At 55.5% G+C, this 20,943-nt stretch overlaps 46 non-coding genes across 46 annotated transcripts; all 46 read right to left on the minus strand.

Annotated features, from left to right (window-relative positions):
* Positions 1–11: 11 nt before the first annotated feature.
* LOC142298159 (U5 spliceosomal RNA) lies at positions 12–127 on the minus strand. The gene has a single exon (XR_012752373.1). It is a non-coding gene; the product is annotated as a U5 spliceosomal RNA (small nuclear RNA).
* A 345-nt stretch (positions 128–472) lies between these two features.
* On the minus strand, positions 473–588 carry LOC142298160 (U5 spliceosomal RNA). Its single transcript, XR_012752374.1, has one exon. It is a non-coding gene; the product is annotated as a U5 spliceosomal RNA (small nuclear RNA).
* Positions 589–933: 345 nt separating this feature from the next.
* On the minus strand, positions 934–1,049 carry LOC142298161 (U5 spliceosomal RNA). The gene has a single exon (XR_012752375.1). It is a non-coding gene; the product is annotated as a U5 spliceosomal RNA (small nuclear RNA).
* A 345-nt stretch (positions 1,050–1,394) lies between these two features.
* Positions 1,395–1,510, minus strand: LOC142298162 (U5 spliceosomal RNA). The gene has a single exon (XR_012752376.1). It is a non-coding gene; the product is annotated as a U5 spliceosomal RNA (small nuclear RNA).
* A 345-nt stretch (positions 1,511–1,855) lies between these two features.
* Positions 1,856–1,971, minus strand: LOC142298164 (U5 spliceosomal RNA). Its single transcript, XR_012752377.1, has one exon. It is a non-coding gene; the product is annotated as a U5 spliceosomal RNA (small nuclear RNA).
* A 345-nt stretch (positions 1,972–2,316) lies between these two features.
* LOC142298165 (U5 spliceosomal RNA) lies at positions 2,317–2,432 on the minus strand. Its single transcript, XR_012752378.1, has one exon. It is a non-coding gene; the product is annotated as a U5 spliceosomal RNA (small nuclear RNA).
* Positions 2,433–2,777: 345 nt separating this feature from the next.
* On the minus strand, positions 2,778–2,893 carry LOC142297750 (U5 spliceosomal RNA). The gene has a single exon (XR_012752024.1). It is a non-coding gene; the product is annotated as a U5 spliceosomal RNA (small nuclear RNA).
* Positions 2,894–3,238: 345 nt separating this feature from the next.
* Positions 3,239–3,354, minus strand: LOC142298166 (U5 spliceosomal RNA). Its single transcript, XR_012752379.1, has one exon. It is a non-coding gene; the product is annotated as a U5 spliceosomal RNA (small nuclear RNA).
* A 345-nt stretch (positions 3,355–3,699) lies between these two features.
* On the minus strand, positions 3,700–3,815 carry LOC142297804 (U5 spliceosomal RNA). The gene has a single exon (XR_012752075.1). It is a non-coding gene; the product is annotated as a U5 spliceosomal RNA (small nuclear RNA).
* A 345-nt stretch (positions 3,816–4,160) lies between these two features.
* LOC142298167 (U5 spliceosomal RNA) lies at positions 4,161–4,276 on the minus strand. The gene has a single exon (XR_012752380.1). It is a non-coding gene; the product is annotated as a U5 spliceosomal RNA (small nuclear RNA).
* A 345-nt stretch (positions 4,277–4,621) lies between these two features.
* LOC142298168 (U5 spliceosomal RNA) lies at positions 4,622–4,737 on the minus strand. Its single transcript, XR_012752381.1, has one exon. It is a non-coding gene; the product is annotated as a U5 spliceosomal RNA (small nuclear RNA).
* A 345-nt stretch (positions 4,738–5,082) lies between these two features.
* Positions 5,083–5,198, minus strand: LOC142298169 (U5 spliceosomal RNA). The gene has a single exon (XR_012752382.1). It is a non-coding gene; the product is annotated as a U5 spliceosomal RNA (small nuclear RNA).
* Positions 5,199–5,543: 345 nt separating this feature from the next.
* Positions 5,544–5,659, minus strand: LOC142298171 (U5 spliceosomal RNA). Its single transcript, XR_012752384.1, has one exon. It is a non-coding gene; the product is annotated as a U5 spliceosomal RNA (small nuclear RNA).
* A 345-nt stretch (positions 5,660–6,004) lies between these two features.
* LOC142298172 (U5 spliceosomal RNA) lies at positions 6,005–6,120 on the minus strand. The gene has a single exon (XR_012752385.1). It is a non-coding gene; the product is annotated as a U5 spliceosomal RNA (small nuclear RNA).
* Positions 6,121–6,465: 345 nt separating this feature from the next.
* On the minus strand, positions 6,466–6,581 carry LOC142297506 (U5 spliceosomal RNA). Its single transcript, XR_012751789.1, has one exon. It is a non-coding gene; the product is annotated as a U5 spliceosomal RNA (small nuclear RNA).
* A 345-nt stretch (positions 6,582–6,926) lies between these two features.
* On the minus strand, positions 6,927–7,042 carry LOC142297638 (U5 spliceosomal RNA). Its single transcript, XR_012751915.1, has one exon. It is a non-coding gene; the product is annotated as a U5 spliceosomal RNA (small nuclear RNA).
* Positions 7,043–7,387: 345 nt separating this feature from the next.
* Positions 7,388–7,503, minus strand: LOC142298173 (U5 spliceosomal RNA). Its single transcript, XR_012752386.1, has one exon. It is a non-coding gene; the product is annotated as a U5 spliceosomal RNA (small nuclear RNA).
* A 345-nt stretch (positions 7,504–7,848) lies between these two features.
* LOC142297614 (U5 spliceosomal RNA) lies at positions 7,849–7,964 on the minus strand. Its single transcript, XR_012751892.1, has one exon. It is a non-coding gene; the product is annotated as a U5 spliceosomal RNA (small nuclear RNA).
* Positions 7,965–8,309: 345 nt separating this feature from the next.
* LOC142297806 (U5 spliceosomal RNA) lies at positions 8,310–8,425 on the minus strand. The gene has a single exon (XR_012752077.1). It is a non-coding gene; the product is annotated as a U5 spliceosomal RNA (small nuclear RNA).
* Positions 8,426–8,770: 345 nt separating this feature from the next.
* LOC142297731 (U5 spliceosomal RNA) lies at positions 8,771–8,886 on the minus strand. Its single transcript, XR_012752005.1, has one exon. It is a non-coding gene; the product is annotated as a U5 spliceosomal RNA (small nuclear RNA).
* Positions 8,887–9,231: 345 nt separating this feature from the next.
* Positions 9,232–9,347, minus strand: LOC142297639 (U5 spliceosomal RNA). Its single transcript, XR_012751916.1, has one exon. It is a non-coding gene; the product is annotated as a U5 spliceosomal RNA (small nuclear RNA).
* Positions 9,348–9,692: 345 nt separating this feature from the next.
* LOC142298174 (U5 spliceosomal RNA) lies at positions 9,693–9,808 on the minus strand. The gene has a single exon (XR_012752387.1). It is a non-coding gene; the product is annotated as a U5 spliceosomal RNA (small nuclear RNA).
* A 345-nt stretch (positions 9,809–10,153) lies between these two features.
* LOC142298175 (U5 spliceosomal RNA) lies at positions 10,154–10,269 on the minus strand. Its single transcript, XR_012752388.1, has one exon. It is a non-coding gene; the product is annotated as a U5 spliceosomal RNA (small nuclear RNA).
* A 345-nt stretch (positions 10,270–10,614) lies between these two features.
* LOC142297751 (U5 spliceosomal RNA) lies at positions 10,615–10,730 on the minus strand. Its single transcript, XR_012752025.1, has one exon. It is a non-coding gene; the product is annotated as a U5 spliceosomal RNA (small nuclear RNA).
* A 345-nt stretch (positions 10,731–11,075) lies between these two features.
* On the minus strand, positions 11,076–11,191 carry LOC142298176 (U5 spliceosomal RNA). Its single transcript, XR_012752389.1, has one exon. It is a non-coding gene; the product is annotated as a U5 spliceosomal RNA (small nuclear RNA).
* Positions 11,192–11,536: 345 nt separating this feature from the next.
* LOC142298177 (U5 spliceosomal RNA) lies at positions 11,537–11,652 on the minus strand. Its single transcript, XR_012752390.1, has one exon. It is a non-coding gene; the product is annotated as a U5 spliceosomal RNA (small nuclear RNA).
* A 345-nt stretch (positions 11,653–11,997) lies between these two features.
* On the minus strand, positions 11,998–12,113 carry LOC142298178 (U5 spliceosomal RNA). The gene has a single exon (XR_012752391.1). It is a non-coding gene; the product is annotated as a U5 spliceosomal RNA (small nuclear RNA).
* A 345-nt stretch (positions 12,114–12,458) lies between these two features.
* On the minus strand, positions 12,459–12,574 carry LOC142298180 (U5 spliceosomal RNA). Its single transcript, XR_012752392.1, has one exon. It is a non-coding gene; the product is annotated as a U5 spliceosomal RNA (small nuclear RNA).
* Positions 12,575–12,919: 345 nt separating this feature from the next.
* On the minus strand, positions 12,920–13,035 carry LOC142298181 (U5 spliceosomal RNA). Its single transcript, XR_012752393.1, has one exon. It is a non-coding gene; the product is annotated as a U5 spliceosomal RNA (small nuclear RNA).
* Positions 13,036–13,380: 345 nt separating this feature from the next.
* LOC142298183 (U5 spliceosomal RNA) lies at positions 13,381–13,496 on the minus strand. The gene has a single exon (XR_012752395.1). It is a non-coding gene; the product is annotated as a U5 spliceosomal RNA (small nuclear RNA).
* A 345-nt stretch (positions 13,497–13,841) lies between these two features.
* LOC142298184 (U5 spliceosomal RNA) lies at positions 13,842–13,957 on the minus strand. The gene has a single exon (XR_012752396.1). It is a non-coding gene; the product is annotated as a U5 spliceosomal RNA (small nuclear RNA).
* Positions 13,958–14,302: 345 nt separating this feature from the next.
* On the minus strand, positions 14,303–14,417 carry LOC142297844 (U5 spliceosomal RNA). Its single transcript, XR_012752111.1, has one exon. It is a non-coding gene; the product is annotated as a U5 spliceosomal RNA (small nuclear RNA).
* A 345-nt stretch (positions 14,418–14,762) lies between these two features.
* Positions 14,763–14,878, minus strand: LOC142297640 (U5 spliceosomal RNA). Its single transcript, XR_012751917.1, has one exon. It is a non-coding gene; the product is annotated as a U5 spliceosomal RNA (small nuclear RNA).
* A 345-nt stretch (positions 14,879–15,223) lies between these two features.
* On the minus strand, positions 15,224–15,339 carry LOC142298333 (U5 spliceosomal RNA). The gene has a single exon (XR_012752538.1). It is a non-coding gene; the product is annotated as a U5 spliceosomal RNA (small nuclear RNA).
* A 345-nt stretch (positions 15,340–15,684) lies between these two features.
* On the minus strand, positions 15,685–15,800 carry LOC142298412 (U5 spliceosomal RNA). Its single transcript, XR_012752615.1, has one exon. It is a non-coding gene; the product is annotated as a U5 spliceosomal RNA (small nuclear RNA).
* A 345-nt stretch (positions 15,801–16,145) lies between these two features.
* On the minus strand, positions 16,146–16,261 carry LOC142298185 (U5 spliceosomal RNA). Its single transcript, XR_012752397.1, has one exon. It is a non-coding gene; the product is annotated as a U5 spliceosomal RNA (small nuclear RNA).
* A 345-nt stretch (positions 16,262–16,606) lies between these two features.
* Positions 16,607–16,722, minus strand: LOC142297744 (U5 spliceosomal RNA). The gene has a single exon (XR_012752018.1). It is a non-coding gene; the product is annotated as a U5 spliceosomal RNA (small nuclear RNA).
* A 345-nt stretch (positions 16,723–17,067) lies between these two features.
* LOC142298186 (U5 spliceosomal RNA) lies at positions 17,068–17,183 on the minus strand. Its single transcript, XR_012752398.1, has one exon. It is a non-coding gene; the product is annotated as a U5 spliceosomal RNA (small nuclear RNA).
* A 345-nt stretch (positions 17,184–17,528) lies between these two features.
* On the minus strand, positions 17,529–17,644 carry LOC142298344 (U5 spliceosomal RNA). The gene has a single exon (XR_012752549.1). It is a non-coding gene; the product is annotated as a U5 spliceosomal RNA (small nuclear RNA).
* Positions 17,645–17,989: 345 nt separating this feature from the next.
* LOC142298187 (U5 spliceosomal RNA) lies at positions 17,990–18,105 on the minus strand. Its single transcript, XR_012752399.1, has one exon. It is a non-coding gene; the product is annotated as a U5 spliceosomal RNA (small nuclear RNA).
* Positions 18,106–18,450: 345 nt separating this feature from the next.
* Positions 18,451–18,566, minus strand: LOC142298188 (U5 spliceosomal RNA). The gene has a single exon (XR_012752400.1). It is a non-coding gene; the product is annotated as a U5 spliceosomal RNA (small nuclear RNA).
* A 345-nt stretch (positions 18,567–18,911) lies between these two features.
* Positions 18,912–19,027, minus strand: LOC142297807 (U5 spliceosomal RNA). The gene has a single exon (XR_012752078.1). It is a non-coding gene; the product is annotated as a U5 spliceosomal RNA (small nuclear RNA).
* A 345-nt stretch (positions 19,028–19,372) lies between these two features.
* On the minus strand, positions 19,373–19,488 carry LOC142298389 (U5 spliceosomal RNA). The gene has a single exon (XR_012752593.1). It is a non-coding gene; the product is annotated as a U5 spliceosomal RNA (small nuclear RNA).
* Positions 19,489–19,833: 345 nt separating this feature from the next.
* LOC142297695 (U5 spliceosomal RNA) lies at positions 19,834–19,949 on the minus strand. The gene has a single exon (XR_012751969.1). It is a non-coding gene; the product is annotated as a U5 spliceosomal RNA (small nuclear RNA).
* Positions 19,950–20,294: 345 nt separating this feature from the next.
* LOC142298189 (U5 spliceosomal RNA) lies at positions 20,295–20,410 on the minus strand. The gene has a single exon (XR_012752401.1). It is a non-coding gene; the product is annotated as a U5 spliceosomal RNA (small nuclear RNA).
* Positions 20,411–20,755: 345 nt separating this feature from the next.
* Positions 20,756–20,871, minus strand: LOC142298190 (U5 spliceosomal RNA). Its single transcript, XR_012752402.1, has one exon. It is a non-coding gene; the product is annotated as a U5 spliceosomal RNA (small nuclear RNA).
* Between the last annotated feature and the right edge of the window lie 72 nt (positions 20,872–20,943).

Here is a 20,943-nt window from a genome sequence, read left to right on the forward strand (position 1 = left end):
CCAAAGAAGGAAACCCCAGCAAGCTGGAGCATGCAAAAATTGCCATAAAACTCAGTTTTGCTCCTCTCCACGGAAATCTTTAGTAAAAGGCGAAAGATTTTTACGTTCTGAAGAGAAACCAGAGTATATCAGGCAAGGGCCTCCTCCCGACCTAACACCCTGGCCGCAGCCCTCACTTGGCCCGGGGAGACCTCCTAGAAAAGGGGAGGCAGGGGGTTGATGATGGCTAAACCAAACGGTACCACACAGCCAGCCCGGCGAGAGGCCATCTTCCCCAGGCTGCTCCCTTCTCTGAGCCCTCCTTTCCACCAGAGGGTCACCCCTTCAAACGAGCTTCCTGCTCCCCAAAAAGCGGGCCGTCCATGGCCACAATATTCAAATGAGGACCGCCTCCCTCCCAGCAGCAGCCACAGGAGTCAGCCTCCCACTACAGCCACCTCCCGCTCATTCTGTCGTTCAACCCAAAGAAGGAAACCCCAGCAAGCTGGAGCATGCAAAAATTGCCATAAAACTCAGTTTTGCTCCTCTCCACGGAAATCTTTAGTAAAAGGCGAAAGATTTTTACGTTCTGAAGAGAAACCAGAGTATATCAGGAAAGGGCCTCCTCCCGACCTAACACCCTGGCCGCAGCCCTCACTTGGCCCGGGGAGACCTCCTAGAAAAGGGGAGGCAGGGGGTTGATGATGGCTAAACCAAACGGTACCACACAGCCAGCCCGGCGAGAGGCCATCTTCCCCAGGCTGCTCCCTTCTCTGAGCCCTCCTTTCCACCAGAGGGTCACCCCTTCAAACGAGCTTCCTGCTCCCCAAAAAGCGGGCCGTCCATGGCCACAATATTCAAATGAGGACCGCCTCCCTCCCAGCAGCAGCCACAGGAGTCAGCCTCCCACTACAGCCACCTCCCGCTCATTCTGTCGTTCAACCCAAAGAAGGAAACCCCAGCAAGCTGGAGCATGCAAAAATTGCCATAAAACTCAGTTTTGCTCCTCTCCACGGAAATCTTTAGTAAAAGGCGAAAGATTTTTACGTTCTGAAGAGAAACCAGAGTATATCAGGAAAGGGCCTCCTCCCGACCTAACACCCTGGCCGCAGCCCTCACTTGGCCCGGGGAGACCTCCTAGAAAAGGGGAGGCAGGGGGTTGATGATGGCTAAACCAAACGGTACCACACAGCCAGCCCGGCGAGAGGCCATCTTCCCCAGGCTGCTCCCTTCTCTGAGCCCTCCTTTCCACCAGAGGGTCACCCCTTCAAACGAGCTTCCTGCTCCCCAAAAAGCGGGCCGTCCATGGCCACAATATTCAAATGAGGACCGCCTCCCTCCCAGCAGCAGCCACAGGAGTCAGCCTCCCACTACAGCCACCTCCCGCTCATTCTGTCGTTCAACCCAAAGAAGGAAACCCCAGCAAGCTGGAGCATGCAAAAATTGCCATAAAACTCAGTTTTGCTCCTCTCCACGGAAATCTTTAGTAAAAGGCGAAAGATTTTTACGTTCTGAAGAGAAACCAGAGTATATCAGGCAAGGGCCTCCTCCCGACCTAACACCCTGGCCGCAGCCCTCACTTGGCCCGGGGAGACCTCCTAGAAAAGGGGAGGCAGGGGGTTGATGATGGCTAAACCAAACGGTACCACACAGCCAGCCCGGCGAGAGGCCATCTTCCCCAGGCTGCTCCCTTCTCTGAGCCCTCCTTTCCACCAGAGGGTCACCCCTTCAAACGAGCTTCCTGCTCCCCAAAAAGCGGGCCGTCCATGGCCACAATATTCAAATGAGGACCGCCTCCCTCCCAGCAGCAGCCACAGGAGTCAGCCTCCCACTACAGCCACCTCCCGCTCATTCTGTCGTTCAACCCAAAGAAGGAAACCCCAGCAAGCTGGAGCATGCAAAAATTGCCATAAAACTCAGTTTTGCTCCTCTCCACGGAAATCTTTAGTAAAAGGCGAAAGATTTTTACGTTCTGAAGAGAAACCAGAGTATATCAGGCAAGGGCCTCCTCCCGACCTAACACCCTGGCCGCAGCCCTCACTTGGCCCGGGGAGACCTCCTAGAAAAGGGGAGCCAGGGGGTTGATGATGGCTAAACCAAACGGTACCACACAGCCAGCCCGGCGAGAGGCCATCTTCCCCAGGCTGCTCCCTTCTCTGAGCCCTCCTTTCCACCAGAGGGTCACCCCTTCAAACGAGCTTCCTGCTCCCCAAAAAGCGGGCCGTCCATGGCCACAATATTCAAATGAGGACCGCCTCCCTCCCAGCAGCAGCCACAGGAGTCAGCCTCCCACTACAGCCACCTCCCGCTCATTCTGTCGTTCAACCCAAAGAAGGAAACCCCAGCAAGCTGGAGCATGCAAAAATTGCCATAAAACTCAGTTTTGCTCCTCTCCACGGAAATCTTTAGTAAAAGGCGAAAGATTTTTACGTTCTGAAGAGAAACCAGAGTATATCAGGCAAGGGCCTCCTCCCGACCTAACACCCTGGCCGCAGCCCTCACTTGGCCCGGGGAGACCTCCTAGAAAAGGGGAGGCAGGGGGTTGATGATGGCTAAACCAAACAGTACCACACAGCCAGCCCGGCGAGAGGCCATCTTCCCCAGGCTGCTCCCTTCTCTGAGCCCTCCTTTCCACCAGAGGGTCACCCCTTCAAACGAGCTTCCTGCTCCCCAAAAAGCGGGCCGTCCATGGCCACAATATTCAAATGAGGACCGCCTCCCTCCCAGCAGCAACCACAGGAGTCAGCCTCCCACTACAGCCACCTCCCGCTCATTCTGTCGTTCAACTCAAAGAAGGAAACCCCAGCAAGCTGGAGCATGCAAAAATTGCCATAAAACTCAGTTTTGCTCCTCTCCATGGAAATCTTTAGTAAAAGGCGAAAGATTTTTACGTTCTGAAGAGAAACCAGAGTATATCAGGCAAGGGCCTCCTCCCGACCTAACACCCTGGCCGCAGCCCTCACTTGGCCCGGGGAGACCTCCTTGAAAAGGGGAGGCAGGGGGTTGATGATGGCTAAACCAAACGGTACCACACAGCCAGCCCGGCGAGAGGCCATCTTCCCCAGGCTGCTCCCTTCTCTGAGCCCTCCTTTCCACCAGAGGGTCACCCCTTCAAACGAGCTTCCTGCTCCCCAAAAAGCGGGCCGTCCATGGCCACAATATTCAAATGAGGACCGCCTCCCTCCCAGCAGCAGCCACAGGAGTCAGCCTCTCACTACAGCCACCTCCCGCTCATTCTGTCGTTCAACTCAAAGAAGGAAACCCCAGCAAGCTGGAGCATGCAAAAATTGCCATAAAACTCAGTTTTGCTCCTCTCCACGGAAATCTTTAGTAAAAGGCGAAAGATTTTTACGTTCTGAAGAGAAACCAGAGTATATCAGGCAAGGGCCTCCTCCCGACCTAACACCCTGGCCGCAGCCCTCACTTGGCCCGGGGAGACCTCCTAGAAAAGGGGAGGCAGGGGGTTGATGATGGCTAAACCAAACGGTACCACACAGCCAGCCCGGCGAGAGGCCATCTTCCCCAGGCTGCTCCCTTCTCTGAGCCCTCCTTTCCACCAGAGGGTCACCCCTTCAAACGAGCTTCCTGCTCCCCAAAAAGCGGGCCGTCCATGGCCACAATATTCAAATGAGGACCGCCTCCCTCCCAGCAGCAGCCACAGGAGTCAGCCTCCCACTACAGCCACCTCCCGCTCATTCTGTCGTTCAACCCAAAGAAGGAAACCCCAGCAAGCTGGAGCATGCAAAAATTGCCATAAAACTAAGTTTTGCTCCTCTCCACGGAAATCTTTAGTAAAAGGCGAAAGATTTTTACGTTCTGAAGAGAAACCAGAGTATATCAGGCAAGGGCCTCCTCCCGACCTAACACCCTGGCCGCAGCCCTCACTTGGCCCGGGGAGACCTCCTAGAAAAGGGGAGGCAGGGGGTTGATGATGGCTAAACCAAACGGTACCACACAGCCAGCCCGGCGAGAGGCCATCTTCCCCAGGCTGCTCCCTTCTCTGAGCCCTCCTTTCCACCAGAGGGTCACCCCTTCAAACGAGCTTCCTGCTCCCCAAAAAGCGGGCCGTCCATGGCCACAATATTCAAATGAGGACCGCCTCCCTCCCAGCAGCAGCCACAGGAGTCAGCCTCCCACTACAGCCACCTCCCGCTCATTCTGTCGTTCAACCCAAAGAAGGAAACCCCAGCAAGCTGGAGCATGCAAAAATTGCCATAAAACTCAGTTTTGCTCCTCTCCACGGAAATCTTTAGTAAAAGGCGAAAGATTTTTACGTTCTGAAGAGAAACCAGAGTATATCAGGCAAGGGCATCCTCCCGACCTAACACCCTGGCCGCAGCCCTCACTTGGCCCGGGGAGACCTCCTAGAAAAGGGGAGGCAGGGGGTTGATGATGGCTAAACCAAACGGTACCACACAGCCAGCCCGGCGAGAGGCCATCTTCCCCAGGCTGCTCCCTTCTCTGAGCCCTCCTTTCCACCAGAGGGTCACCCCTTCAAACGAGCTTCCTGCTCCCCAAAAAACGGGCCGTCCATGGCCACAATATTCAAATGAGGACCGCCTCCCTCCCAGCAGCAGCCACAGGAGTCAGCCTCCCACTACAGCCACCTCCCGCTCATTCTGTCGTTCAACCCAAAGAAGGAAACCCCAGCAAGCTGGAGCATGCAAAAATTGCCATAAAACTCAGTTTTGCTCCTCTCCACGGAAATCTTTAGTAAAAGGCGAAAGATTTTTACGTTCTGAAGAGAAACCAGAGTATATCAGGCAAGGGCCTCCTCCCGACCTAACACCCTGGCCGCAGCCCTCACTTGGCCCGGGGAGACCTCCTAGAAAAGGGGAGGCAGGGGGTTGATGATGGCTAAACCAAACGGTACCACACAGCCAGCCCGGCGAGAGGCCATCTTCCCCAGGCTGCTCCCTTCTCTGAGCCCTCCTTTCCAGCAGAGGGTCACCCCTTCAAACGAGCTTCCTGCTCCCCAAAAAGCGGGCCGTCCATGGCCACAATATTCAAATGAGGACCGCCTCCCTCCCAGCAGCAGCCACAGGAGTCAGCCTCCCACTACAGCCACCTCCCGCTCATTCTGTCGTTCAACCCAAAGAAGGAAACCCCAGCAAGCTGGAGCATGCAAAAATTGCCATAAAACTCAGTTTTGCTCCTCTCCACGGAAATCTTTAGTAAAAGGCGAAAGATTTTTACGTTCTGAAGAGAAACCAGAGTATATCAGGCAAGGGCCTCCTCCCGACCTAACACCCTGGCCGCAGCCCTCACTTGGCCCGGGGAGACCTCCTAGAAAAGGGGAGGCAGGGGGTTGATGATGGCTAAACCAAACGGTACCACACAGCCAGCCCGGCGAGAGGCCATCTTCCCCAGGCTGCTCCCTTCTCTGAGCCCTCCTTTCCACCAGAGGGTCACCCCTTCAAACGAGCTTCCTGCTCCCCAAAAAGCGGGCCGTCCATGGCCACAATATTCAAATGAGGACCGCCTCCCTCCCAGCAGCAGCCACAGGAGTCAGCCTCCCACTACAGCCACCTCCCGCTCATTCTGTCGTTCAACCCAAAGAAGGAAACCCCAGCAAGCTGGAGCATGCAAAAATTGCCATAAAACTCAGTTTTGCTCCTCTCCACGGAAATCTTTAGTAAAAGGCGAAAGATTTTTACGTTCTGAAGAGAAACCAGAGTATATCAGGCAAGGGCCTCCTCCCGACCTAACACCCTGGCCGCAGCCCTCACTTGGCCCGGGGAGACCTCCTAGAAAAGGGGAGGCAGGGGGTTGATGATGGCTAAACCAAACGGTACCACACAGCCAGCCCGGCGAGAGGCCATCTTCCCCAGGCTGCTCCCTTCTCTGAGCCCTCCTTTCCACCAGAGGGTCACCCCTTCAAACGAGCTTCCTGCTCCCCAAAAAGCGGGCCGTCCATGGCCACAATATTCAAATGAGGACCGCCTCCCTCCCAGCAGCAGCCACAGGAGTCAGCCTCCCACTACAGCCACCTCCCGCTCATTCTGTCGTTCAACCCAAAGAAGGAAACCCCAGCAAGCTGGAGCATGCAAAAATTGCCATAAAACTCAGTTTTGCTCCTCTCCACGGAAATCTTTAGTAAAAGGCGAAAGATTTTTACGTTCTGAAGAGAAACCAGAGTATATCAGGCAAGGGCCTCCTCCCGACCTAACACCCTGGCCGCAGCCCTCACTTGGCCCGGGGAGACCTCCTAGAAAAGGGGAGGCAGGGGGTTGATGATGGCTAAACCAAACGGTACCACACAGCCAGCCCGGCGAGAGGCCATCTTCCCCAGGCTGCTCCCTTCTCTGAGCCCTCCTTTCCACCAGAGGGTCACCCCTTCAAACGAGCTTCCTGCTCCCCAAAAAGCGGGCCGTCCATGGCCACAATATTCAAATGAGGACCGCCTCCCTCCCAGCAGCAGCCACAGTAGTCAGCCTCCCACTACAGCCACCTCCCGCTCATTCTGTCGTTCAACCCAAAGAAGGAAACCCCAGCAAGCTGGAGCATGCAAAAATTGCCATAAAACTCAGTTTTGCTCCTCTCCACGGAAATCTTTAGTAAAAGGCGAAAGATTTTTACGTTTTGAAGAGAAACCAGAGTTTATCAGGCAAGGGCCTCCTCCCGACCTAACACCCTGGCCGCAGCCCTCACTTGGCCCGGGGAGACCTCCTAGAAAAGGGGAGGCAGGGGGTTGATGATGGCTAAACCAAACGGTACCACACAGCCAGCCCGGCGAGAGGCCATCTTCCCCAGGCTGCTCCCTTCTCTGAGCCCTCCTTTCCACCAGAGGGTCACCCCTTCAAACGAGCTTCCTGCTCCCCAAAAAGCGGGCCGTCCATGGCCACAATATTCAAATGAGGACCACCTCCCTCCCAGCAGCAGCCACAGGAGTCAGCCTCCCACTACAGCCACCTCCCGCTCATTCTGTCGTTCAACCCAAAGAAGGAAACCCCAGCAAGCTGGAGCATGCAAAAATTGCCATAAAACTCAGTTTTGCTCCTCTCCACGGAAATCTTTAGTAAAAGGCGAAAGATTTTTACATTCTGAAGAGAAACCAGAGTATATCAGGCAAGGGCCTCCTCCCGACCTAACACCCTGGCCGCAGCCCTCACTTGGCCCGGGGAGACCTCCTAGAAAAGGGGAGGCAGGGGGTTGATGATGGCTAAACCAAACGGTACCACACAGCCAGCCCGGCGAGAGGCCATCTTCCCCAGGCTGCTCCCTTCTCTGAGCCCTCCTTTCCACCAGAGGGTCACCCCTTCAAACGAGCTTCCTGCGTCCCAAAAAGCGGGCCGTCCATGGCCACAATATTCAAATGAGGACCGCCTCCCTCCCAGCAGCAGCCACAGGAGTCAGCCTCCCACTACAGCCACCTCCCGCTCATTCTGTCGTTCAACCCAAAGAAGGAAACCCCAGCAAGCTGGAGCATGCAAAAATTGCCATAAAACTCAGTTTTGCTCCTCTCCACGGAAATCTTTAGTAAAAGGCGAAAGATTTTTACGTTCTGAAGAGAAACCAGAGTATATCAGGCAAGGGCCTCCTCCCGACCTAACACCCTGGCCGCAGCCCTCACTTGGCCCGGGGAGACCTCCTAGAAAAGGGGAGGCAGGGGGTTGATGATGGCTAAACCAAACGGTACCACACAGCCAGCCCGGCGAGAGGCCATCTTCCCCAGGCTGCTCCCTTCTCTGAGCCCTCCTTTCCACCAGAGGGTCACCCCTTCAAACGAGCTTCCTGCTCCCCAAAAAGCGGGCCGTCCATGGCCACAATATTCAAATGAGGACCGCCTCCCTCCCAGCAGCAGCCACAGGAGTCAGCCTCCCACTACAGCCACCTCCCGCTCATTCTGTCGTTCAACCCAAAGAAGGAAACCCCAGCAAGCTGGAGCATGCAAAAATTGCCATAAAACTCAGTTTTGCTCCTCTCCACGGAAATCTTTAGTAAAAGGCGAAAGATTTTTACGTTTTGAAGAGAAACCAGAATATATTAGGCAAGGGCCTCCTCCCGACCTAACACCCTGGCCGCAGCCCTCACTTGGCCCGGGGAGACCTCCTAGAAAAGGGGAGGCAGGGGGTTGATGATGGCTAAACCAAACGGTACCACACAGCCAGCCCGGCGAGAGGCCATCTTCCCCAGGCTGCTCCCTTCTCTGAGCCCTCCTTTCCACCAGAGGGTCACCCCTTCAAACGAGCTTCCTGCTCCCCAAAAAGCGGGCCGTCCATGGCCACAATATTCAAATGAGGACCGCCTCCCTCCCAGCAGCAGCCACAGGAGTCAGCCTCCCACTACAGCCACCTCCCGCTCATTCTGTCGTTCAACCCAAAGAAGGAAACCCCAGCAAGCTGGAGCATGCAAAAATTGCCATAAAACTAAGTTTTGCTCCTCTCCACGGAAATCTTTAGTAAAAGGCGAAAGATTTTTACGTTCTGAAGAGAAACCAGAGTATATCAGGCAAGGGCCTCCTCCCGACCTAACACCCTGGCCGCAGCCCTCACTTGGCCCGGGGAGACCTCCTAGAAAAGGGGAGGCAGGGGGTTGATGATGGCTAAACCAAACGGTACCACACAGCCAGCCCGGCGAGAGGCCATCTTCCCCAGGCTGCTCCCTTCTCTGAGCCCTCCTTTCCACCAGAGGGTCACCCCTTCAAACGAGCTTCCTGCTCCCCAAAAAGCGGGCCGTCCATGGCCACAATATTCAAATGAGGACCGCCTCCCTCTCAGCAGCAGCCACAGGAGTCAGCCTCCCACTACAGCCACCTCCCGCTCATTCTGTCGTTCAACCCAAAGAAGGAAACCCCAGCAAGCTGGAGCATGCAAAAATTGCCATAAAACTCAGTTTTGCTCCTCTCCACAGAAATCTTTAGTAAAAGGCGAAAGATTTTTACGTTCTGAAGAGAAACCAGAGTATATCAGGCAAGGGCCTCCTCCCGACCTAACACCCTGGCCGCAGCCCTCACTTGGCCCGGGGAGACCTCCTAGAAAAGGGGAGGCAGGGGGTTGATGATGGCTAAACCAAACGGTACCACACAGCCAGCCCGGCGAGAGGCCATCTTCCCCAGGCTGCTCCCTTCTCTGAGCCCTCCTTTCCACCAGAGGGTCACCCCTTCAAACGAGCTTCCTGCTCCCCAAAAAGCGGGCCGTCCATGGCCACAATATTCAAATGAGGACCGCCTCCCTCCCAGCAGCAGCCACAGGAGTCAGCCTCCCACTACAGCCACCTCCCGCTCATTCTGTCGTTCAACCCAAAGAAGGAAACCCCAGCAAGCTGGAGCATGCAAAAATTGCCATAAAACTCAGTTTTGCTCCTCTCCACGGAAATCTTTAGTAAAAGGCGAAAGATTTTTACATTCTGAAGAGAAACCAGAGTATATCAGGCAAGGGCCTCCTCCCGACCTAACACCCTGGCCGCAGCCCTCACTTGGCCCGGGGAGACCTCCTAGAAAAGGGGAGGCAGGGGGTTGATGATGGCTAAACCAAACGGTACCACACAGCCAGCCCGGCGAGAGGCCATCTTCCCCAGGCTGCTCCCTTCTCTGAGCCCTCTTTTCCACCAGAGGGTCACCCCTTCAAACGAGCTTCCTGCTCCCCAAAAAGCGGGCCGTCCATGGCCACAATATTCAAATGAGGACCGCCTCCCTCCCAGCAGCAGCCACAGGAGTCAGCCTCCCACTACAGCCACCTCCCGCTCATTCTGTCGTTCAACCCAAAGAAGGAAACCCCAGCAAGCTGGAGCATGCAAAAATTGCCATAAAACTCAGTTTTGCTCCTCTCCACGGAAATCTTTAGTAAAAGGCGAAAGATTTTTACGTTCTGAAGAGAAACCAGAGTATATCAGGCAAGGGCCTCCTCCCGACCTAACACCCTGGCCGCAGCCCTCACTTGGCCCGGGGAGACCTCCTAGAAAAGGGGAGGCAGGGGGTTGATGATGGCTAAACCAAACAGTACCACACAGCCAGCCCGGCGAGAGGCCATCTTCCCCAGGCTGCTCCCTTCTCTGAGCCCTCCTTTCCACCAGAGGGTCACCCCTTCAAACGAGCTTCCTGCTCCCCAAAAAGCGGGCCGTCCATGGCCACAATATTCAAATGAGGACCGCCTCCCTCCCAGCAGCAGCCACAGGAGTCAGCCTCCCACTACAGCCACCTCCCGCTCATTCTGTCGTTCAACCCAAAGAAGGAAACCCCAGCAAGCTGGAGCATGCAAAAATTGCCATAAAACTCAGTTTTGCTCCTCTCCACGGAAATCTTTAGTAAAAGGCGAAAGATTTTTACGTTCTGAAGAGAAACCAGAGTATATCAGGCAAGGGCCTCCTCCCGACCTAACACCCTGGCCGCAGCCCTCACTTGGCCCGGGGAGACCTCCTAGAAAAGGGGAGGCAGGGGGTTGATGATGGCTAAACCAAACGGTACCACACAGCCAGCCCGGCGAGAGGCCATCTTCCCCAGGCTGCTCCCTTCTCTGAGCCCTCCTTTCCACCAGAGGGTCACCCCTTCAAACGAGCTTCCTGCTCCCCAAAAAGCGGGCCGTCCATGGCCACAATATTCAAATGAGGACCGCCTCCCTCCCAGCAGCAACCACAGGAGTCAGCCTCCCACTACAGCCACCTCCCGCTCATTCTGTCGTTCAACCCAAAGAAGGAAACCCCAGCAAGCTGGAGCATGCAAAAATTGCCATAAAACTCAGTTTTGCTCCTCTCCATGGAAATCTTTAGTAAAAGGCGAAAGATTTTTACGTTCTGAAGAGAAACCAGAGTATATCAGGCAAGGGCCTCCTCCCGACCTAACACCCTGGCCGCAGCCCTCACTTGGCCCGGGGAGACCTCCTTGAAAAGGGGAGGCAGGGGGTTGATGATGGCTAAACCAAACGGTACCACACAGCCAGCCCGGCGAGAGGCCATCTTCCCCAGGCTGCTCCCTTCTCTGAGCCCTCCTTTCCACCAGAGGGTCACCCCTTCAAACGAGCTTCCTGCTCCCCAAAAAGCGGGCCGTCCATGGCCACAATATTCAAATGAGGACCGCCTCCCTCCCAGCAGCAGCCACAGGAGTCAGCCTCCCACTACAGCCACCTCCCGCTCATTCTGTCGTTCAACTCAAAGAAGGAAACCCCAGCAAGCTGGAGCATGCAAAAATTGCCATAAAACTCAGTTTTGCTCCTCTCCACGGAAATCTTTAGTAAAAGGCGAAAGATTTTTACGTTCTGAAGAGAAACCAGAGTATATCAGGCAAGGGCCTCCTCCCGACCTAACACCCTGGCCGCAGCCCTCACTTGGCCCGGGGAGACCTCCTAGAAAAGGGGAGGCAGGGGGTTGATGATGGCTAAACCAAACGGTACCACACAGCCAGCCCGGCGAGAGGCCATCTTCCCCAGGCTGCTCCCTTCTCTGAGCCCTCCTTTCCACCAGAGGGTCACCCCTTCAAACGAGCTTCCTGCTCCCCAAAAAGCGGGCCGTCCATGGCCACAATATTCAAATGAGGACCGCCTCCCTCCCAGCAGCAGCCACAGGAGTCAGCCTCCCACTACAGCCACCTCCCGCTCATTCTGTCGTTCAACCCAAAGAAGGAAACCCCAGCAAGCTGGAGCATGCAAAAATTGCCATAAAACTCAGTTTTGCTCCTCTCCACGGAAATCTTTAGTAAAAGGCGAAAGATTTTTACGTTCTGAAGAGAAACCAGAGTATATCAGGCAAGGGCCTCCTCCCGACCTAACACCCTGGCCGCAGCCCTCACGTGGCCCGGGGAGACCTCCTAGAAAAGGGGAGGCAGGGGGTTGATGATGGCTAAACCAAACGGTACCACACAGCCAGCCCGGCGAGAGGCCATCTTCCCCAGGCTGCTCCCTTCTCTGAGCCCTCCTTTCCACCAGAGGGTCACCCCTTCAAACGAGCTTCCTGCTCCCCAAAAAGCGGGCCATCCATGGCCACAATATTCAAATGAGGACCGCCTCCCTCCCAGCAGCAGCCACAGGAGTCAGCCTCCCACTACAGCCACCTCCCGCTCATTCTGTCGTTCAACCCAAAGAAGGAAACCCCAGCAAGCTGGAGCATGCAAAAATTGCCATAAAACTCAGTTTTGCTCCTCTCCACGGAAATCTTTAGTAAAAGGCGAAAGATTTTTACGTTCTGAAGAGAAACCAGAGTATATCAGGCAAGGGCCTCCTCCCGACCTAACACGCTGGCCGCAGCCCTCACTTGGCCCGGGGAGACCTCCTAGAAAAGGGGAGGCAGGGGGTTGATGATGGCTAAACCAAACGGTACCACACAGCCAGCCCGGCGAGAGGCCATCTTCCCCAGGCTGCTCCCTTCTCTGAGCCCTCCTTTCCACCAGAGGGTCACCCCTTCAAACGAGCTTCCTGCTCCCCAAAAAGCGGGCCGTCCATGGCCACAATATTCAAATGAGGACCGCCTCCCTCCCAGCAGCAGCCACAGGAGTCAGCCTCCCACTACAGCCACCTCCCGCTCATTCTGTCGTTCAACCCAAAGAAGGAAACCCCAGCAAGCTGGAGCATGCAAAAATTGCCATAAAACTCAGTTTTGCTCCTCTCCACGGAAATCTTTAGTAAAAGGCGAAAGATTTTTACGTTCTGAAGAGAAACCAGAGTATATCAGGCAAGGGCTTCCTCCCGACCTAACACCCTGGCCGCAGCCCTCACTTGGCCCGGGGAGACCTCCTAGAAAAGGGGAGGCAGGGGGTTGATGATGGCTAAACCAAACGGTACCACACAGCCAGCCCGGCGAGAGGCCATCTTCCCCAGGCTGCTCCCTTCTCTGAGCCCTCCTTTCCACCAGAGGGTCACCCCTTCAAACGAGCTTCCTGCTCCCCAAAAAACGGGCCGTCCATGGCCACAATATTCAAATGAGGACCGCCTCCCTCCCAGCAGCAGCCACAGGAGTCAGCCTCCCACTACAGCCACCTCCCGCTCATTCTGTCGTTCAACCCAAAGAAGGAAACCCCAGCAAGCTGGAGCATGCAAAAATTGCCATAAAACTCAGTTTTGCTCCTCTCCACGGAAATCTTTAGTAAAAGGCGAAAGATTTTTACGTTCTGAAGAGAAACCAGAGTATATCAGGCAAGGGCCTCCTCCCGACCTAACACCCTGGCCGCAGCCCTCACTTGGCCCGGGGAGACCTCCTAGAAAAGGGGAGGCAGGGGGTTGATGATGGCTAAACCAAACGGTACCACACAGCCAGCCCGGCGAGAGGCCATCTTCCCCAGGCTGCTCCCTTCTCTGAGCCCTCCTTTCCACCAGAGGGTCACCCCTTCAAACGAGCTTCCTGCTCCCCAAAAAGCGGGCCGTCCATGGCCACAATATTCAAATGAGGACCGCCTCCCTCCCAGCAGCAGCCACAGGAGTCAGCCTCCCACTACAGCCACCTCCCGCTCATTCTGTCGTTCAACCCAAAGAAGGAAACCCCAGCAAGCTGGAGCATGCAAAAATTGCCATAAAACTCAGTTTTGCTCCTCTCCACGGAAATCTTTAGTAAAAGGCGAAAGATTTTTACGTTCTGAAGAGAAACCAGAGTATATCAGGCAAGGGCCTCCTCCCGACCTAACACCCTGGCCGCAGCCCTCACTTGGCCCGGGGAGACCTCCTAGAAAAGGGGAGGCAGGGGGTTGATGATGGCTAAACCAAACGGTACCACACAGCCAGCCCGGCGAGAGGCCATCTTCCCCAGGCTGCTCCCTTCTCTGAGCCCTCCTTTCCACCAGAGGGTCACCCCTTCAAACGAGCTTCCTGCTCCCCAAAAAGCGGGCCGTCCATGGCCACAATATTCAAATGAGGACCGCCTCCCTCCCAGCAGCAGCCACAGGAGTCAGCCTCCCACTACAGCCACCTCCCGCTCATTCTGTCGTTCAACCCAAAGAAGGAAACCCCAGCAAGCTGGAGCATGCAAAAATTGCCATAAAACTCAGTTTTGCTCCTCTCCACGGAAATCTTTAGTAAAAGGCGAAAGATTTTTACGTTCTGAAGAGAAACCAGAGTATATCAGGCAAGGGCCTCCTCCCGACCTAACACCCTGGCCGCAGCCCTCACTTGGCCCGGGGAGACCTCCTAGAAAAGGGGAGGCAGGGGGTTGATGATGGCTAAACCAAACGGTACCACACAGCCAGCCCGGCGAGAGGCCATCTTCCCCAGGCTGCTCCCTTCTCTGAGCCCTCCTTTCCACCAGAGGGTCACCCCTTCAAACGAGCTTCCTGCTCCCCAAAAAGCGGGCCGTCCATGGCCACAATATTCAAATGAGGACCGCCTCCCTCCCAGCAGCAGCCACAGTAGTCAGCCTCCCACTACAGCCACCTCCCGCTCATTCTGTCGTTCAACCCAAAGAAGGAAACCCCAGCAAGCTGGAGCATGCAAAATTGCCATAAAACTCAGTTTTGCTCCTCTCCACGGAAATCTTTAGTAAAAGGCGAAAGATTTTTACGTTTTGAAGAGAAACCAGAGTTTATCAGGCAAGGGCCTCCTCCCGACCTAACACCCTGGCCGCAGCCCTCACTTGGCCCGGGGAGACCTCCTAGAAAAGGGGAGGCAGGGGGTTGATGATGGCTAAACCAAACGGTACCACACAGCCAGCCCGGCGAGAGGCCATCTTCCCCAGGCTGCTCCCTTCTCTGAGCCCTCCTTTCCACCAGAGGGTCACCCCTTCAAACGAGCTTCCTGCTCCCCAAAAAGCGGGCCGTCCATGGCCACAATATTCAAATGAGGACCACCTCCCTCCCAGCAGCAGCCACAGGAGTCAGCCTCCCACTACAGCCACCTCCCGCTCATTCTGTCGTTCAACCCAAAGAAGGAAACCCCAGCAAGCTGGAGCATGCAAAAATTGCCATAAAACTCAGTTTTGCTCCTCTCCACGGAAATCTTTAGTAAAAGGCGAAAGATTTTTACATTCTGAAGAGAAACCAGAGTATATCAGGCAAGGGCCTCCTCCCGACCTAACACCCTGGCCGCAGCCCTCACTTGGCCCGGGGAGACCTCCTAGAAAAGGGGAGGCAGGGGGTTGATGATGGCTAAACCAAACGGTACCACACAGCCAGCCCGGCGAGAGGCCATCTTCCCCAGGCTGCTCCCTTCTCTGAGCCCTCCTTTCCACCAGAGGGTCACCCCTTCAAACGAGCTTCCTGCGTCCCAAAAAGCGGGCCGTCCATGGCCACAATATTCAAATGAGGACCGCCTCCCTCCCAGCAGCAGCCACAGGAGTCAGCCTCCCACTAAAGCCACCTCCCGCTCATTCTGTCGTTCAACCCAAAGAAGGAAACCCCAGCAAGCTGGAGCATGCAAAAATTGCCATAAAACTCAGTTTTGCTCCTCTCCACGGAAATCTTTAGTAAAAGGCGAAAGATTTTTACGTTATGAAGAGAAACCAGAGTATATCAGGCAAGGGCCTCCTCCCGACCTAACACCCTGGCCGCAGCCCTCACTTGGCCCGGGGAGACCTCCTAGAAAAGGGGAGGCAGGGGGTTGATGATGGCTAAACCAAACGGTACCACACAGCCAGCCCGGCGAGAGGCCATCTTCCCCAGGCTGCTCCCTTCTCTGAGCCCTCCTTTCCACCAGAGGGTCACCCCTTCAAACGAGCTTCCTGCTCCCCAAAAAGCGGGCCGTCCATGGCCACAATATTCAAATGAGGACCGCCTCCCTCCCAGCAGCAGCCACAGGAGTCAGCCTCCCACTACAGCCACCTCCCGCTCATTCTGTCGTTCAACCCAAAGAAGGAAACCCCAGCAAGCTGGAGCATGCAAAAATTGCCATAAAACTCAGTTTTGCTCCTCTCCACGGAAATCTTTAGTAAAAGGCGAAAGATTTTTACGTTTTGAAGAGAAACCAGAGTATATCAGGCAAGGGCCTCCTCCCGACCTAACACCCTGGCCGCAGCCCTCACTTGGCCCGGGGAGACCTCCTAGAAAAGGGGAGGCAGGGGGTTGATGATGGCTAAACCAAACGGTACCACACAGCCAGCCCGGCGAGAGGCCATCTTCCCCAGGCTGCTCCCTTCTCTGAGCCCTCCTTTCCACCAGAGGGTCACCCCTTCAAACGAGCTTCCTGCTCCCCAAAAAGCGGGCCGTCCATGGCCACAATATTCAAATGAGGACCGCCTCCCTCCCACCCGCAGCCACAGGAGTCAGCCTCCCACTACAGCCACCTCCCGCTCATTCTGTCGTTCAACCCAAAGAAGGAAACCCCAGCAAGCTGGAGCATGCAAAAATTGCCATAAAACTCAGTTTTGCTCCTCTCCACGGAAATCTTTAGTAAAAGGCGAAAGATTTTTACGTTCTGAAGAGAAACCAGAGTATATCAGGCAAGGGCCTCCTCCCGACCTAACACCCTGGCCGCAGCCCTCACTTGGCCCGGGGAGACCTCCTAGAAAAGGGGAGGCAGGGGGTTGATGATGGCTAAACCAAACGGTACCACACAGCCAGCCCGGCGAGAGGCCATCTTCCCCAGTCTGCTCCCTTCTCTGAGCCCTCCTTTCCACCAGAGGGTCACCCCTTCAAACGAGCTTCCTGCTCCCCAAAAAGCAGGCCGTCCATGGCCACAATATTCAAATGAGGACCGCCTCCCTCCCAGCAGCAGCCACAGGAGTCAGCCTCCCACTACAGCCACCTCCCGCTCATTCTGTCGTTCAACCCAAAGAAGGAAACCCCAGCAAGCTGGAGCATGCAAAAATTGCCATAAAACTCAGTTTTGCTCCTCTCCACGGAAATCTTTAGTAAAAGGCGAAAGATTTTTACATTCTGAAAAGAAACCAGAGTATATCAGGCAAGGGCCTCCTCCCGACCTAACACCCTGGCCGCAGCCCTCACTTGGCCCGGGGAGACCTCCTAGAAAAGGGGAGGCAGGGGGTTGATGATGGCTAAACCAAACGGTACCACACAGCCAGCCCGGCGAGAGGCCATCTTCCCCAGGCTGCTCCCTTCTCTGAGCCCTCCTTTCCACCAGAGGGTCACCCCTTCAAACGAGCTTCCTGCTCCCCAAAAAGCGGGCCGTCCATGGCCACAATATTCAAATGAGGACCGCCTCCCTCCCAGCAGCAGCCACAGGAGTCAGCCTCCCACTACAGCCACCTCCCGCTCATTCTGTCGTTCAACCCAAAGAAGGAAACCCCAGCAAGCTGGAGCATGCAAAAATTGCCATAAAACTCAGTTTTGCTCCTCTCCACGGAAATCTTTAGTAAAAGGCGAAAGATTTTTACGTTCTGAAGAGAAACCAGAGTATATCAGGCAAGGGCCTCCTCCCGACCTAACACCCTGGCCGCAGCCCTCACTTGGCCCGGGGAGACCTCCTAGAAAAGGGGAGGCAGGGGGTTGATGATGGCTAAACCAAACGGTACCACACAGCCAGCCCGGCGAGAGGCCATCTTCCCCAGGCTGCTCCCTTCTCTGAGCCCTCCTTTCCACCAGAGGGTCACCCCTTCAAACGAGCTTCCTGCTCCCCAAAAAGCGGGCCGTCCATGGCCACAATATTCAAATGAGGACCGCCTCCCTCCCAGCAGCAGCCACAGGAGTCAGCCTCCCACTACAGCCACCTCCCGCTCATTCTGTCGTTCAACCCAAAGAAGGAAACCCCAGCAAGCTGGAGCATGCAAAAATTGCCATAAAACTCAGTTTTGCTCCTCTCCACGGAAATCTTTAGTAAAAGGCGAAAGATTTTTACGTTATGAAGAGAAACCAGAGTATATCAGGCAAGGGCCTCCTCCCGACCTAACACCCTGGCCGCAGCCCTCACTTGGCCCGGGGAGACCTCCTAGAAAAGGGGAGGCAGGGGGTTGATGATGGCTAAACCAAACGGTACCACACAGCCAGCCCGGCGAGAGGCCATCTTCCCCAGGCTGCTCCCTTCTCTGAGCCCTCCTTTCCACCAGAGGGTCACCCCTTCAAACGAGCTTCCTGCTCCCCAAAAAACGGGCCGTCCATGGCCACAATATTCAAATGAGGACCGCCTCCCTCCCAGCAGCAGCCACAGGAGTCAGCCTCCCACTACAGCCACCTCCCGCTCATTCTGTCGTTCAACCCAAAGAAGGAAACCCCAGCAAGCTGGAGCATGCAAAAATTGCCATAAAACTCAGTTTTGCTCCTCTCCACGGAAATCTTTAGTAAAAGGCGAAAGATTTTTACGTTCTGAAGAGAAACCAGAGTATATCAGGCAAGGGCCTCCTCCCGACCTAACACCCTGGCCGCAGCCCTCACTTAGCCCGGGGAGACCTCCTAGAAAAGGGGAGGCAGGGGGTTGATGATGGCTAAACCAAACGGTACCACACAGCCAGCCCGGCGAGAGGCCATCTTCCCCAGGCTGCTCCCTTCTCTGAGCCCTCCTTTCCACCAGAGGGTCACCCCTTCAAACGAGCTTCCTGCTCCCCAAAAAGCGGGCCATCCATGGCCACAATATTCAAATGAGGACCGCCTCCCTCCCAGCAGCAGCCACAGGAGTCAGCCTCCCACTACAGCCACCTCCCGCTCATTCTGTCATTCAACCCAAAGAAGGAAACCCCAGCAAGCTGGAGCATGCAAAAATTGCCATAAAACTCAGTTTTGCTCCTCTCCACGGAAATCTTTAGTAAAAGGCGAAAGATTTTTACGTTCTGAAGAGAAACCAGAGTATATCAGGCAAGGGCCTCCTCCCGACCTAACACCCTGGCCGCAGCCCTCACTTGGCCCGGGGAGACCTCCTAGAAAAGGGGAGGCAGGGGGTTGATGATGGCTAAACCAAACGGTACCACACAGCCAGCCCGGCGAGAGGCCATCTTCCCCAGGCTGCTCCCTTCTCTGAGCCCTCCTTTCCACCAGAGGGTCACCCCTTCAAACGAGCTTCCTGCTCCCCAAAAAGCGGGCCGTCCATGGCCACAATATTCAAATAAGGACCGCCTCCCTCCCAGCAGCAGCCACAGGAGTCAGCCTCCCACTACAGCCACCTCCCGCTCATTCTGTCGTTCAACCCAAAGAAGGAAACCCCAGCAAGCTGGAGCATGCAAAAATTGCCATAAAACTAAGTTTTGCTCCTCTCCACGGAAATCTTTAGTAAAAGGCGAAAGATTTTTACGTTCTGAAGAGAAACCAGAGTATATCAGGCAAGGGCCTCCTCCCGACCTAACACCCTGGCCGCAGCCCTCACTTGGCCCGGGGAGACCTCCTAGAAAAGGGGAGGCAGGGGGATGATGATGGCTAAACCAAACGGTACCACACAGCCAGCCCGGCGAGAGGCCATCTTCCCCAGGCTGCTCCCTTCTCTGAGCCCTCCTTTCCACCAGAGGGTCACCCCTTCAAACGAGCTTCCTGCTCCCCAAAAAGCGGGCCGTCCATGGCCACAATATTCAAATGAGGACCGCCTCCCTCCCAGCAGCAGCCACAGGAGTCAGCCTCCCGCTACAGCCACCTCCCGCTCATTCTGTCGTTCAACCCAAAGAAGGAAACCCCAACAAGCTGGAGCATGCAAAAATTGCCATAAAACTCAGTTTTGCTCCTCTCCACGGAAATCTTTAGTAAAAGGCGAAAGATTTTTACGTTCTGAAGAGAAACCAGAGTATATCAGGCAAGGGCCTCCTCCCGACCTAACACCCTGGCCGCAGCCCTCACTTGGCCCGGGGAGACCTCCTAGAAAAGGGGAGGCAGGGGGTTGATGATGGCTAAACCAAACGGTACCACACAGCCAGCCCGGCGAGAGGCCATCTTCCCCAGGCTGCTCCCTTCTCTGAGCCCTCCTTTCCACCAGAGGGTCACCCCTTTAAACGATCTTCCTGCTCCCCAAAAAGCGGGCCGTCCATGGCCACAATATTCAAATGAGGACCGCCTCCCTCCCAGCAGCAGCCACAGGAGTCAGCCTCCCACTACAGCCACCTCCCGCTCATTCTGTCGTTCAACCCAAAGAAGGAACCCCCAGCAAGCTGGAGCATGCAAAAATTGCCATAAAACTCAGTTTTGCTCCTCTCCACGGAAATCTTTAGTAAAAGGCGAAAGATTTTTACGTTCTGAAGAGAAACCAGAGTACATCAGGCAAGGGCCTCCTCCCGACCTAACACCCTTGCCGCAGCCCTCACTTGGCCCGGGGAGACCTCCTAGAAAAGGGGAGGCAGGGGGTTGATGATGGCTAAACCAAACGGTACAACACAGCCAGCCCGGCGAGAGGCCATCTTCCCCAGGCTGCTCCCTTCTCTGAGCCCTCCTTTCCACCAGAGGGTCACCCCTTCAAACGAGCTTCCTGCTCCCCAAAAAGCGGGCCGTCCATGGCCACAATATTCAAATGAGGACCGCCTCCCTCCCAGCAGCAGCCACAGGAGTCAGCCTCCCACTACAGCCACCTCCCGCTCATTCTGTCGTTCAACCCAAAGAAGAAAACCCCAGCAAGCTGGAGCATGCAAAAATTGCCATAAAACTCAGTTTTGCTCCTCTCCACGGAAATCTTTAGTAAAAGGCGAAAGATTTTTACGTTCTGAAGAGAAACCAGAGTATATCAGGCAAGGGCCTCCTCCCGACCTAACACCCTGGCCGCAGCCCTCACTTGGCCCGGGGAGACCTCCTAGAAAAGGGGAGGCAGGGGGTTGTTGATGGCTAAACCAAACGGTACCACACAGCCAGCCCGGCGAGAGGCCATCTTCCCCAGGCTGCTCCCTTCTCTGAGCCCTCCTTTCCACCAGAGGGTCACCCCTTCAAACGAGCTTCCTGCTCCCCAAAAAGCGGGCCGTCCATGGCCACAATATTCAAATGAGGACCGCCTCCCTCCCAGCAGCAGCCACAGGAGTCAGCCTCCCACTACAGCCACCTCCCGCTCATTCTGTCGTTCAACCCAAAGAAGGAAACCCCAGCAAGCTGGAGCATGCAAAAATTGCCATAAAACTCAGTTTTGCTCCTCTCCACGGAAATCTTTAGTAAAAGGCGAAAGATTTTTACGTTCTGAAGAGAAACCAGAGTATATCAGGCAAGGGCCTCCTCCCGACCTAACACCCTGGCCGCAGCCCTCACTTGGCCCGGGGAGACCTCCTAGA

The sequence above is a fragment of the Anomaloglossus baeobatrachus genome, chromosome 3 (assembly GCF_048569485.1).
Source record: "Anomaloglossus baeobatrachus isolate aAnoBae1 chromosome 3, aAnoBae1.hap1, whole genome shotgun sequence".
NCBI lineage: Eukaryota > Metazoa > Chordata > Amphibia > Anura > Aromobatidae > Anomaloglossus > Anomaloglossus baeobatrachus.